The 15,643-nt window shown below is 35.3% G+C and overlaps 1 pseudogene; it reads left to right on the top strand.

The window, feature by feature from the left end:
• LOC109113808 overlaps window positions 1-15,643 on the top strand; it is a 39,503-nt pseudogene that overhangs the window by 3,678 nt on the left and 20,182 nt on the right.

The following is a 15,643-nucleotide window of genomic DNA, read 5'->3' as shown; positions in this document are numbered from 1 at the left end:
GAAGTGCAGTAGAGAAGACAAGTGGTTCCTTGAACATGCACTTTCAAGAGAACGTGGCCCCCGCCTTCTGTGCTACTGTTTATACATACACACACATGCTGTGAGCTGGGAGCTGTGAGAAAAAACATGCTAAATGGAACTGAAGTACAAGCGTTATTTGTGTAACTCAACTTTAGATATGTGTTGGTGATGAAAGTATACAGTTATTTGGTGTCTGTGGTTGTGAAAAATTCTCATTGGTGCATTACTATTAATAATAACAGTGTAGCAGAAATGTACTTGGAGCCGAGACTTGCGACTGCCATGTTTAGCCTAATTCCTTCAAATCCTTTAATTCTATCTGCCGGCCATCTTGATCACAATATTTGGCAGCTATTTTTATGTATGTAATGGAGATGTTCAATACAGTACTCTGTACTGAACAACTCATTTTTGTCTCAAGTTTTATATGTGGGGGATATTTTTATCAATATTTTTGGGATATTTTTTTTTTTTTTTTTTGCTAAAAAACATTATTAACCTTATTATGCCTTTTAGCTGCACTCACCAGACATTTCATTTCAGATCTGCATCAATATGTACAACCAATGTAATGAAATGCTGCCAAATTTCAGGTAAAATACGCTATTTGTGTCAGTCACTAGACATTTAACTTAAAAAAGTGTCACGAAATGAGCAAAAACCAACACAATATTATTTTTGTGAAACGTTCTTCCAGTGTGAGCCTGGTTTGCAAATTTGAGCTAGTGGTTCCTACTGGTATTTTTAACATAAGTTTTTTTTAAAGCTTTAATTATTATTATTCTTGTTATTTATTTAGTAATATACTGGTCTATACACAACATGAATTACACACAGTAGATCTCAAACGTGAGTGTTTTATAAAAAAAAAAATTTATTAAGTTCAAATAAGGACACTTATACCACAATATTTGTTTGAGCTGGGTGTTTTTGATGAGTCATGGCAACTGGTGTCATCCTTATGTTACAAATAGCAAGATCTTAAAGTTTTTGTAAAAGCTCACAGTGTTTTCAAATTTCATGGTTAAGTGTATGCGTTTTGGCTGAAATTAGTATTGTAAAACGTTGTCATCAAGCAGTATTAACCAGCAGAGCTTCAGTTAAACAAACCATGCAGGGTAACCAATGGCCGAATAATAGCCTCCCATTTGCACAACTGCAGCATCATTCGTACAACTCTCCTGAATGGCTATGTGTGGTCTCTGCTGGGATAAGTTTCATAGCTTGTTTCCGTGTGGACAGAGGAGTCCTTATTCCCCTTCTTTGCACAAAGCACACTCCATAACAGACGTGTGCTGTGTGAGGAGAGTGATATGTTGAATCCTGATTTGCCAGTGCCACAGGTGTCCATCACTAACAGTTCAGGGGACATTTGTATGAGACTGTGTGAGATATAGTGAAGTATAATGATGGAACAGACAGTCCTCTGGCACAATGAAAGAGAGAGCAAGTGTTTTGAGGAGAACTTCACATGGTGGGATTTAGCGTTACTTGTTGTTTCTCACATGAGTGTTCCTGAATGTGAGGTTTGGGGCTGTTTTGACCGAAGGATTTTTTGGGTGGGGTGGCATGTTAGTGTGTGTGTGTAAAGGATAGCTTTGTATATCAAGCTCCATAGCTTGAAGGCCCTCAGACTCTGTTTGCAGTTGTAACGCCAAATCTGGGCGTACACATACGAGAAACACACATTCACACTGCATGCATTATAGTGATACTGTCCCATGCTGAGACAAATGAGGAAGCATTCTCGGTAACAAATGACAATTAAGAGGCTTTCTAGTACCCCACATGTAAGATCAATACCTAATTCAATACTCCTTTTGAGAACAAACAAGAAATGTTGCTTTTAAATCATTATATACACTATCTAATTTAGCATGTATGTAATTTAGCATCTTTACAAACTATCAATGCTGTGGGTTTAAAAAAAACTGAGCAGGTAGCTTCATCTCTGAATTGGCCAAGACATTTAATGTTGAGAAAACAGGAAATATACACATAAGTAAACATTATATATGCTAAATATTCATGTATGTATGTGAATTTATATGAGCAAGTATCATTTTTATAATTGTTGACAGCCTTAATATAAGAATATACTTATTGTTTTTTCCTATTTCTATTGCATATTTTTGGTTTTAAATTAACAACTAGCCTATATATTATTTATTAATAATTACTATATATTGTTTTATGATTGAATTATATTTCAGTTTTTGTACATTTAGGGTATCATCCAAAAGTTATTTTATCAAGTTGCCATGACCAAATCCCATGACTTTTGTACCAATGGGGGCACACCAATGCATTTCTTTAAGAATACAGCTGCCTGTCCTTGTCTTTACTATCATGGTTGTTATAAAGAGAATTACTGATTCAGAGAAGGCAGCAGTTTCTTTCTGTCTAACTTTGTGCTCTCTGTTTGTGTTTGTAGTGATCATTGTTTGGGTATCTGTGAAGCTTGAATCTCATGTAATGTTTTCTCAGAGTTTCTGGGAGACATTTGTGTGGGTGTAAATAGAAATGTTGCTGCTGCCTGCATCTTAAATTATTGTACAAAAACTGTGAGACTAACATTGACTTTAATTCCAGTTAGAAAGGACATTACATACTGTAGATTGTGATGTGGGTATTCACTGAAATTATGGTTCTTTTCGTACAGATTTTAAAGTGCCCCTATTATGCCATTTTAAAAGGTTGCTAATAACCTTGTTTTAAATGCGTCCTCCTAAAACAGGTTTACATGCATGCAAGGACAAAAAAACATGTTAGTTTTCTCAAAAATAGATTACTTTTACCTCATTTCTAAATGATCATAGCGACTTGTGGCTAGAGCGTTCAAAGAATAGTCTTTCTAAACCCCTCCTTTCCGTGAGCCCTCACTGCTGGGATTGGTCAGAATGTTCCGTCCTCTGGATTTGGTCTACTGCGTACGCGCGTGTCGAAACGAAACGCCAATTGACTGACTTGTCAATACATAGAAAAGATTGTCTGGATTTGCTTACCAATTGAGCCGTAGTCTGAGAATGAAACGTTTGAGTTGTTGATGGACAAGAGACTGTATTCACACACGACTGGACAGTACATTCTTCAGTGGAAGTGTCAATGTTTGACAAGTTTGTGGTAATTATGAGATGTGATCAAACAAATTTACTCTCACAGCGTAGGATACAGCATTTTCTCGAAATGATGTTAACCACATAGAAATTTTACTGTGTTTGTGGGCAGGCAAGTTGGCAACCTAAAACGTGCGCAGACATTATGAAAATGTGTTACTTCATGACGTAGAGCCGTAACAGAAGATTCAAATTCCTGATGACTCCATTTCGGCAATTTGGGAGCCGACTCTTTTTTTGACAGATAATAACTTTATCTATCAGGGATCGTGTCACTGTCGGCTTCACAACTTTGCAGATAGTTTATATTCACATACAGCTACATGACACAGTGCATGAAAGGTAATAGTTGAAAAGGCATAATAGGGGCACTTTAAGAGTCACTCCCAAAATCCCAAAATTACATTCTGGCCTTTTAAATGAACTACTGTCAAGGCAATAAACTAACAGCTGTGTTAACATATGATTTATTCCTGAGTGAATTCGGATATAGAATGTGGTTGTCTCTTATAGAATGCGATTAGGCACTCAGAAGAAGAGTGACAATGTATTTAGCTGCAGTGTGTACGTGGCCAGAAAAAGCAAAAGAGGTATATTAGAATTGCTCTAATAAACATGGATCTGCAGGCTGTGCTATGAGATCACTGATGTACAAAGTCCTCTCTTCTCCTCTCCTCTTCTCTCTCTCCTCATCTCTGCAGCATTAGACAGAGAGACTCAATTTAATTTTCAATCTAGTCTACATGAGAACAGTGAAATTGAGAATGGAATTCAGAAAGCAGTTTTTAATAAGCAATTCATTCTGGGTCCATTACACCTCTGAATCTCTCATCCACATCCCGAGCATTTCTAGAGCACAAGTTGTTGTAGAAATCCTCACTGTGAAGCAGCAAAATTTCTGAATTAAATAATAGAAATGACTCCCTCCCTGATTCCCATAAACACTCGAGTTATCGTGAACAATGTGTCTGAATGGATGGTGGATGATATTTGTTTGTCTGTGTGGCAAATTATGTGGGGGATTTTATAAAACTGATTTTAAAAATATTCCCCTTGTTCAACTAGTAATGACATGCAACTATCAGGTGTTGACTGTGTGCATTAAAATGAGCTCAGAATTCCATGACTGTGTGAGAATAAAATGTTTTTTTTTTTTTTACCTTTAGTTTTGTGCTTTCAATGGATGTTTTTTTTTCCTTTCTTTTTTGTACATATTTGACAAAAGTTAAATAGTTTTTTAGCTTTGAACATCATATTAAATTTGAAATATCCTCTCTTATACTCTCTCTAATTGTTATAGGTAAGTTTTTCTTATATTACCGATAAATAGTTATAATATAAAGGGTAATAATTATATAATTTTTATTATTTTTTATGTTGTTAATATTTTTAAATCTGATATTCAGAGAGTTGTTTTGGAACAGCCTATTATGAAAGTCAAAAGTAAAAGATTAAGAGTATTCTTTGTTGTGAAATCAATCACAGCAGGCTAAGATGTTTTGAGTTTCAGTGTCTGTGAACGTAGGAGAACCCAGTCCACAACCACAGATCCTGTCTGCTCAGCTTTCACTTTTAAAACTATCCAGCTGTCTATTACCCTCCATTTATTGATCTGTATGGACTCTGTATTTGCCCACAATAGATTAGTAAGAGGCCAGAAACCCTGGTTCACATCTTCACATTCTCATTACCTCCCATCTCTCCTTGCTTTCTGCCTCAAATGCCAATCGCTAGATTGTCAGTGCATATTAAGATGACGCTACAAAGTGGGGTTTAAAGCATTTCTGCAGTCTGAAGGAATCTTCACCACACCAAAATTAATTATTATTATTATTATTGCTTTGATTTAAAAGTAAGTTTGATATGCCTCAAAGCATTCCATTTGAGCTATGGGAAATGTCTTATAATGAGGCAATAAGATCAGTCATAGGACATGTGATGGATGGATTTTAAGGTCAAACATAAGCCTTTGATTCAACAGCATGACATAAAATCGACAGATGAACAGATGGCCTTTATATTTGATCCCTGCAGTAAACACTGTAATGATACTGTTTACCTCTGTAGTCTGCAGAAAAGAATCATACTGTTGCTGTTCATTGGAATCGTATCACAGGGATTATCGCTCTAAAGCCCACATAAGCCTTGGTACTGCTTAATGCAAAACTGATGACATGCCTCTCTCCTTCATTCGCATTATAAATTAGAAGTCTAGACACAAGGTAATAGGAGAGGAGAGAGGGAAAAAACAGGATTCAGAAAAGGGAACTCCAGCAGGGACCTCAAACTCGGGTCCACTTTTTTATAAGACAGTAAGAGAGTGGGAGAGCTCAGAAAAAGGAATAGAATTAGTAAGAACAGACTAGACATGCATCATCGCTTTGCACTGTGCTGTTTTGCAATTATTTATTCTAAGGTTATTCAGAATCGTTTGACAATTTTGACTCAAGTAACTTGCTGTTGTTGGATTGCAACCTGCTGGTGAAAGAGGTAATAAAGGACCTTATACAGTTGTATACGGTGTAAATGGTGAAATCCTGTGCTAAAAAATGCGTAATTTACGCATAAAAGCATAGATAATCCAGCAGTCAGTGCTGTTACAGAGCTCGGATTCTCCTGGGAACCATAAAAGCACAACACTGTACATGCAATAATGCAGGGCTATTTTGTAAGTATGGATCTTCTAAGCTGTTAGTGGCATTGTAAGTTAAGATTGTTGTGCTAAGCAGACCAAAATTAACAAAAAAAGCACTATGACATATGATTGGCCTAATGACTCAGTAATAAGAATCAGAAACTAAGCTTTACTGATAATACAGCAATCTGTAGGACATCAGAAGTGAGTATTTTTGGTGCATAGCATATTCTCAACCAAATAATATTCAGGTATTTTCTGGCTTAGATGTAGCAGACTGATATATAACCGTATTAAAGCAAATGAGGGTTTGGGCACTACTGAGTCCCTGGCAGCCAAGGATAATTAGTACTTGAAAAAAGTAGATTCAAACACTCCCAATACTGCAGGAAAATTTGCTGACAGCTAAAGTGCAGAGACGTACACTAATGCACTCTAGCATAACGGAGCAGATACTGAAAGATGTAATATTTTTATATTACATTTATATAACAATATTATCACTTTTGAGTGGATAATAACCGAGCTGCACCACTACTGCCTCCCCCATAGCAGTGGCTCAGCTGAAATACTGCCAATCCATTTTTGAAAAAATTCCAATGACTCTATTTAAAAGCAAATGATAAGTTATGGAATTTGAACTTAGCAAATGATACACTGTGAAAATGGCTATAAAGTAACCGTTAGGACAGACTGATATTGAACTGCTTCAATATCTTTTTTCTTTGAGAATACTACAAAGAAATGCAGTCAGTGTTAGTAATTACTGTAACTGATGGATTGTTTTTTTTCAAAAACTATCAAGTACTGTATATTAATATAAAAGTTAAACTCTTGTTTGAAGTAGTGTAACACATTGCCCTAAGCTGTGCTTCTCTTGTAAACAAGTATATTAGCCTGCAATGTCACTTCACTAAAAAACACCGTCCAACGTTTTTTTTTTAGTGTTTGTACACATGAAACTTTCTCTCATTGTGGTGACAGTTTAATAGAATCTGTGTCTGTCCAGGTTCTACAGGTTTACAGTTCAGCTTAGGCAAAATGAAAACAGTTCATCTCCAGCACATGCAATATAGATCATGAAATTAGATTGTTACTGACTGTTTGGGGTCAGTTAATTAAAAAAAAATAATAATTCAAATAAATGAAAACATTTATTTAGCAAGGATGCATTAAATTGATCATGAGTGACAGTAAATACATTTTATTATATTGCAAAAGATTTATTAACTTGTCTATCATTCTTTAATTCAATTCAATTCAAGTTTATTTGTATAGCGCTTTTTATGATACAAATCATTGCAAAGCAACTTTACAGAAAATTAAGTTTCTACAATATTTAGTAGTAGCTTTATCAGTGATGACTGTCAGTCAGTTTATGTGCATATGGCAGAAATGTCATTCTTTCATTATTTACACAAAAAATATTAAGTAGCACAACTGTTTTCAACATTGATAATAATAAGAAATGTTTCTTGAGCACAAAATCAGCATATTTCTGAAGGATCATGTATGACAATGGCTGCTGAAAATTCAGCTTTGCCGTGACTGAAATAAATGATATTTTAACATATATTAAAATAGAAAACTTATTGTAATGATATTTCAGCTTTCCAGCTTTCAAATATACAGCTTTTACTGTATTTATAAACATTAAAATCTTGCCTAAAAAAAAAAAAAAAAAAAAAAATAGTTAGGACTATATTCTAAATTGTTTGGCATTTGACACTACTGCAACTTCCATCCTCTCAGATCTGTCAAAATGCTTTAGTTCAGGATTTTATTTATGAATATTTTTGTGTTTGACCACGCAATACACCTATTTTGCCATTTTCCATTGAAAGCATTAACATTTGTGACCGAAAATGCATGCAGCACATAAAAATAAAACAAAACAAAACAAAACACAATTTGTGTATGGAAAGGACAATACAGTATTTAGAGTACTATACAGTACTTTGAGGACTGACAACCTGCTGCTGTGTGAATGTAGCTGTACACACTGTAACTCACACCCTTACTGGACTTCTAGATTTTTCCAGTAATTGTTTAAATGGGCTCAGACCTCCTCAGCTGTAAAGGGTTTGTGTTTAGCTTGTGTTTGTTCAGTCTGTCCATGGAGCACCGACTCAGATTCATCTGTGAGACACAGGGCTGGTTTCCCAGAAAGAGCTTTAGAGCAAAGACAGAGACGAACAGTCCCTTGCATTAGGTGAAAACGCTCAGGCACAATCAATATCCTGTTTGTGTGTGAGTGCGTGATGGTACACAGGGGACGTGGCTTGTTGCATATATGTGTGTGTACATGATTGAGTGTAAATGGCCAAAATATTCAGTTGTATCTCCCTTTGTCCATCTTTAAAAGCCCTCTTTTCCATTCTCATTAGTCTCTACTTGTTCTCTTCTTCCCATTTTGACTTGTTCACAGTCTTTCTCTTGCTTAATTTCTTTCATAGTGTGTCCTCTGTCGCTTGTCTGCATGTAAAATCCTCCTCACTCTTTTTCTCTCTGTTTCTCCAGATGAGTATTATCCAGACAGTTGAATAGAGGATCCTCACATCCCACCTGCAGTCATGAATGGTAAGAGCACAGCTTTTTTGTGTGTCAGGGGGATGGGATTTTCTTTAAAACAATATTATAACTTAATTACCTTTATGTATTTTCAAACCCATGTGACTTTCTTTTTTCTGTGGAACTCAAAAGGAGATGTAGCAGAATGTCCAAGCTGCTCTTTTCCATATACAATTAAAGTAAATGGTGAACTTAAATTTCACTTCATTCCTCATAAAGGTCTAGATGTGTTCAGATATCTTGGAATGTAGTCACACTCTCAGAAATAAAGGTTAAACAGCTGTCACTGGGGCGGTATCTTTTCAAAAGGTACATATTTGTACCTAAAGAGTCCATTTTGGTACCTTAAAAGTAAATATTAGTACTTAAAGTGTACATATTAGAACCAAATAGGTACAAAAGTGTACCTTTTAAAAAAGGTACCGCCCCAGAGTGACAGCTGTTGTACCTTTATTTCTGAGGTGACAGCTGTTATACCTTTATTTCTGAGAGTGAAGGAGCCTTAGCTTTTTTAAATTCTGCATAGTAATAATTTATTGTAAATAAAATTATGATCCAAAAACAGAGCTTTTGTTGCTCAGACAGAAGTCATACAAATTTTGGACAACATGAGTATGAGTAAATGATGACAGAAGTTTTACATTTGAACTAACTATCCCTTTAAAAGGATGCAGAGGCTTAGACGCAGCTCATTAGCAGAGCTGCACTACAAGAAAAACATGAGAGGTTCTGGCGTTGAACAGACTTTTAGTGATGTCGTTATCAGAATGGTCACATTTTTTAGATTCAGCATAGTGTTTGTACAGAACACACCCAGTTGAAAGTTGCTAATGACTGCTTCCTTGTTTATATAGGGATAGACTAGGCCTTGTTTACACTAGTGCGTTTTCGTTTTAAAACGCATTACTTTTGCTACGGTTACGCCTATCGTTTACACTACTCCTTTTGAAAATGCTGCAAACTGTTATTGTTTACACGTTCGATAAAGCTACGCAGAGCGAAATGTGGGCTAACGCTACGTCTTCGTTTTCAAAAGTCTCCATTTTGGTACGCAACTGTGGTGGCACCATCCTACAGTGATGGTAAAGCATGGTGTAATACCAAGGTGCTTTGAATTATACCTTCACACTGAATTACTATAATATTCATATTTAATAGTGTTTACATGGTACTTCATAGAATGTCATAGTTTTACAAAGGTACTAGTTAAAAGGCAATGTAAGATGCTTTGAATAAAAGCTCCAAACATATTCTGTACAATACTTTGTATATGGTTCTGTGTCCAAAAAAACTTGGTCTTACCTTTATGCTTCTTTCTGAGTGAAATCTGAAGAAGAAGGCTTTCAAATAAAATGATTGAGAAACCAGTCTGCTGTGGTTTAAGTCAGCTCTCACTAATGTTTTAATAAAATATTCATTTTACAGTCCAAGATAAGCTAGAGAAAGAGAGCAGGCATGGTGAGTGGAGTTTATTTAATACCTTAGGTGTGTTTCACTTTAAAGTGAAGCAAAACCGAGGCATTTACTCTTTAGACACAATTTCCAGACTTTCAGAAAATCCCAGGTGGGATATTCAGGTCTGTTTGCTGAAGGCAGCATCAGGGTGGTGGTAAAAGTATGAAAGCTGAGGTTGCAGGTTTAAATACTAGTAGTTGGTTCCTATGATCAGTCATATTTGTATAAATGGGCTAAAGCTAAATAGCTACATCATCCCAAATAAATGTTTATGTCAGTACTGCGAGGAACATTTTGGACATGTTTAGGAATATGTTCTTTGTATCTGCAAGCTTATTTGGTATCTGTGTATACTCGTTCTTTTTTTTAGTTTTTATTATGTATGTGTTTCTGTCTAAGCACTAATGCTAAATAAGCACAAAAAGCAAAACCTGCTACATCTTCAAAACAGAGAAACACTTACACTTACCATTTTAATAGCTAATTGGGCCTGAATTAGTAATAAACCTTGAGTACGTGTTTCACTGTGTGGCCTGGAGGGACCAAAAATTCCCAAAGGAGTACTTGAATACAACATCACACAGACTCCCTGATTCCCACACTGACACAGTCTGTTGCCACGTTTCAATGTTAGGAGATTGTGGAACCGTTTGTCCTTGACTACTCTGTAAAGGTAAAAAATAATTAGTTGGTATAGTACAGGGGTAGGCAACGTCGGTCCCGGAGTGCCGATGTCATGGAGAGTTTAGTTCCAACCCTGAAAAAAAAAACTCACTTGTCTGTAGCCTTAGTATTTCAGAAGACCTTGATTTGCTTGTTCGGGTGTGTTTTGATTAGGGTTAGAGCTAAACTCTGCAGGACAGCGGCACTCCGGGACTGAAATTGCCTATCCCTGGTATAGTAGGTAGGGCTGAAAAATTATTTTTGTTTGTTGTAACTTAATGTGGTCAGGTTATTTCAGCAATATATATCTTACTAATATATACACACATTATTATTTACTTAGGACAGTCTCTGCTTCATGAGCTGTATCCCAATAATTCCACCAAAAATGTAAATATGTCCTGGGTTGCTTTTAGGCTCACTGACTTAACAATGGTATCATATGTGCTTCACAACAGAATGACTTTGCAGAGAAGAAAAGCTGTTGCTTTGTTATTGCAAACTGTTTTAGCAAATCATTTTTTTAGCAAATCAGCCTACAGTATATCTGTTTTACAATGTTAAATATTTCACCATCTAAACATTGGCTCCCATAAGGTGACCAGGTGAACATATTTGGAGAAATTTAGCATCACTTGCTCACCAACTGATCCTTTGCAGTGAATGGGTGCCATCAGAATGAGTCTTGACCATCTGATAAAAACAGCACAATAATCCACAAATACTCCACAAAACAAATTCATTATTAGGACGTTTTTAACTTCAAACATTTGCTTTTGGCTAAAATATAAGTCCTCTAATCCTAATATTGGTTTCTCCACTGAAAAAGCCATCTCATCTGAAACAGGAGAGAAATATGCACAGATCAAGCACAGACTGGTATTTTGGCCTGCAGAGATGGTTTAAAGTTAAAATTCCTTAATGATGGATTTGTTTATTATTTATTTTTGATTTTTTATTTCATAAATTTTGAGATTTTTTTTTATAAAGATGTTGATTTTTGGACTGGAGTTGTGTGATGTTTCTATCAGCTGTTTGGACTCACATTCTGATGGCACCCATTCACTGCAGAGGATCTATTGGTGAGCAAATAATCCTTAATTTCTCCAAATCTGTTTTGATGAAGAAACAAACTCATCTATATCTTGGATGGCCTGCGAGTGAGTACAATTTCAGCAATTAGCATATTATTGTGACATAATTAGTGTTTACTTTTAAAAAAAATAAATGTGTATAATTTGCATAGGTGAAAAACAGTGTTCTTTCTAGCTGTTTGAAGGAAACCATGTAGTCAGAGCTTCTATGCAGCTGTATTTTTCACATCAAGTACTGTCTGCACCTATTAAGAGCGGTGCCAAATCACCAGCAGGTGATAAAAGGCTTGTCTTCAGCACTATGAGTGAAAGCTGTGCTGAGATTGACCCACTTTGAGCATGTTAAGTGCAGCAGGTTGTTACTGGACACTGACATTTTTGATAGATCTTTGCGGGCTAGTTCTGCAAAATGGTTTACAGTAAATACTAAATAATGATTAACGGCGCTGTCATTCCATTAAAATATGTCAAATATGCAGCCTCTTTCCAGCCAGACATCTCTAATGCCTGGATCACACAAGCCAACAGCCTTTGTCAAAGCACCAGACAATCTCACAGAGAACTGGCAGCAACTTCAAGACCCAAAAAGGAGAAAAACAACAGATGATCCAGGATGAGATTTGAGAAGACAGAACAACAACAACAACAAAAAATCCCTTTCACTTTCTCTGTCCCTCTCATTGTTGCAGGTGGTTTTAATATTTGGGCTATAACTCCAGAAGAGAGGGGGAAACATGACAAACAGTTTGACTCTCTGGCTCCCACTCTGGGCTTTTTGTCAGGTAAGAACACACACACATACATACAGTACTGTTCGTTAGTTTTGGTATCAGTATTTTTCTTTTTTTTTTAAAAATTATAATCATACTCAGCATGGACACATTAAATTGATCAGAAGTAAAGATATTTAAAATTACAGATTAAAATTACAGAGGATTTCTATTTCAAATAATTATCAAAACATCCTAAAAAATGTATCAAGATTCTTGATTCATCACAGGAATAAAATTTAATTTAAAATATATTAAAATAGCAAACAGATATATTTTAAGGATGTTATTTTATTTTTATTTATGTTTTTACTGTTGCATACATAACACCCAAAACTTTTGAAAGGTAGTGTATGCACATACATATTATGCTCTTGTACAGTGCACATAACTTTTATTTCTTTCTAGGAGATCAAGCACGAACGTTCTTCCTGCAATCTGGTCTCCCCACAGCAGTCCTAGCAGACATCTGGTAAGTATACACACACACATACACACACCCTTAATGCTCTTCTGTTTTTTAGACGACTGTATAACCCTTCTCATTTCTTTCCCAAAAGTGTTGTATTAAATTTTAAGATAGAGTATGAAGGATTTTCACTAGTGACACTTTGTATTTTTGACCCCACTGCATATCTGTATCCGTACAAATAACCTGCATTTGTATGTGTGTGGCTGTGGGGTTGTGTTTGCTATTGCAAGGCTGAATTTATCATAATATAATTTGAAATGAATGTGTGTGGGACAATGTGCATTTGTAGCCACATATGTCTCTGGAGGGTGGAGGTTCCCGAATGTAACCTCTTCCTGCCTGCGGTTAGTCTACTTGTGTATACACTGTCGCCCATCCACAAACAGGATGTAGATTTACTGATAAAGGGTACAGAATGTCTGATTCGAGTTTATAGCATTTGCTTGTTCTAAAATTCTCTTGTCCATAAATAAATATGGTAGCATAACAAAGATCTGAGCTCACAATAATGCTGCTCAGTCATCACGAACAACTTCTGGATTTTCCTGCTAGGATTGTACTAGCGATCGGTGCTCTGTAAGCCACTTTTGATGAGAATGGCTGCTTCCTTTATTTCAGGGCATTGGCAGACATAGGAAAAGATGGGAAGATGGACAGATTGGAGTTCTCCATTGCAATGAAACTAATTAAACTGCAGCTGCAGGGTCAACCCCTCCCGTCCAGCCTGCCAATCATCATGAAGCAGACGCCTACCCCTGCTATGACATCATCATCACGCTTTGGTATGAGATGATTGCTGGTTATGTAATGCCATGTGAGGTTTGTTTGCTTTGTTAACAAGTTTATTAAGCCACATACTGCATGTTGTGATGCTTATAGTACAGATTGTGAAGATGATTCTGATATCAAGACATACTGTACACTATATATATTATTATTTTTATACAAATTCTATCAGAAATGTGTAAATGGACGATATTTTTGGTAATTGTTAAATAAAAGTTAAATAAAAACAAAATCTATATACAATACTATCTAATATATAAAAATTAGATGAAAAACCTAAACTTAAAAAGCTTAAAAGAAAATTAGAAACATTGCCATGGCAACTAACAATTGAAGTACAAAAAAAAATAAAAATACTAAAACTAAAATAAACATAAACTAAAGAAATATAGAACTACAAACAAAACAAAAAAACTTAACAAAATCACTAAAACTAAAATGAAATTGAAAACTGAATTATTAACTATTAAAATGAAAGTTAATTAAAAATATGAATAAATATTATAATAGTATATAAATAAGAAAATAACATTTAAATAAAACATTTTGTCTAAAGAAAAAAAATATAAATAAAGCACAAAAAATTAAAAAGAATTTTAAACCCTACATGTGAATTTACAGATGAAAAATTGATATTTAATATGAGATTTCTTACTGATTACATTTAATAGTTTTATTAAATTATTTAAAAAAAAGTTTTTAAAGATTATCCCAAAACTGAGCGTTAGGTGATGGGCAAAAGTAAAAGAAATGTAAAAATGGCGATATAAAATTATCCGATATACAGTTAAATGTGCAATATTGTACAAATAAATAATAAGAAATCAGCTGGCAATCAATATGGTACCAATACATCATATAGAAATTATCTCATATAATCTAGCTTTGTTTTTATTTCAGGTATGGGTTCCATGCCAAATCTGTCTGCCATGTCAGTGATGCCCCGCTTCTTAACGCCCATCCTCGCGGCCCCTGCTATGACCACCTTTGGTTCCTGTGCCTGCCCTGATGTCAGGACTATTGCCTCAGTTTGCCCAAACTCTGTCAGTGTGCCAGCTTTACCTAACGGCAATGCAGTTCTCTTCACACCAACACCAGGTACTGTAACCCCTTCTATCCTAAATTCATGCACAAACCACCATTTTACACAGATGAACATTCAGTATGCATTTACTGTACTGTTAAATCCACATGCAGTGAGACTCAAACATTGATTTATTGCATAATCTATAACTCAAAGTATATAACAAAGTTATAACAAATTATGCATGTGCTTTAAGTAATTCTCTTTCTTCTTTTATCTTTCCAGCATTCCCAGTCTGCAGTGGTTTGAGTAAATCTCACTCGCTCTTGGACCTTGGCTCTAGCAGGTGTGAACCATGCATACTAAGTTCAACACCCCTGTTTGTATTGGAGTTGGGCATAATATCTGTTGCATTCAAGTGTTTGATTGTGTCTGTTTCAGTAAAAGCTAAAAAAGACAGTGATTTTCTTAGAACTGCGCTCTTACTCTGGGCTTGTTTTACCAGTACTAGAAGTTTGTAGTAAATAAATGTGTGTTTGCTGACAGAGTGCTTGAATAGCACAGCTGTCTCCTTGTATCTTAATAGGATCTTGTTAGCGTTCCTCCGAGAGTCATCCAACCTCCACGTGGTGGTACAGAATCCTGTAATAAACCCACTAATTCCTGTTCAGTGCCTGCTTAAAATGAATTTGGGTCTAGAGCTGTGCAATATATCTAATATACACAATAAATTCGGTATGATTATCCTGGTGATATAAAATTAAGCAACATCATGTATGTCGTAATCAATTTAATAGACTTTTTACTTGGCCATAAATTTTCCTAAGTTTCCATTTCCATGGAATCTCTACATTTCAAAGAATCATTTCAAAATTTAACTTGTCAAATGTTTTAGTGAAATTATGTGTTGATTAATTAAATATTAAATATGCAGTGTTGGTTAGAATGCATATGAACAACAATGATTAAATTATTCTCTTTGTGTTTATATAGAAAAAAGCAGATGAACTAGATTTTTTAAACTAGAAAAAGAAAA

The sequence above is a fragment of the Cyprinus carpio genome, unplaced genomic scaffold (assembly GCF_018340385.1).
Source record: "Cyprinus carpio isolate SPL01 unplaced genomic scaffold, ASM1834038v1 S000006753, whole genome shotgun sequence".
Classification (NCBI taxonomy): Eukaryota; Metazoa; Chordata; class Actinopteri; order Cypriniformes; family Cyprinidae; genus Cyprinus; species Cyprinus carpio.
This window is presented reverse-complemented; position numbering and strand designations above follow the sequence as displayed.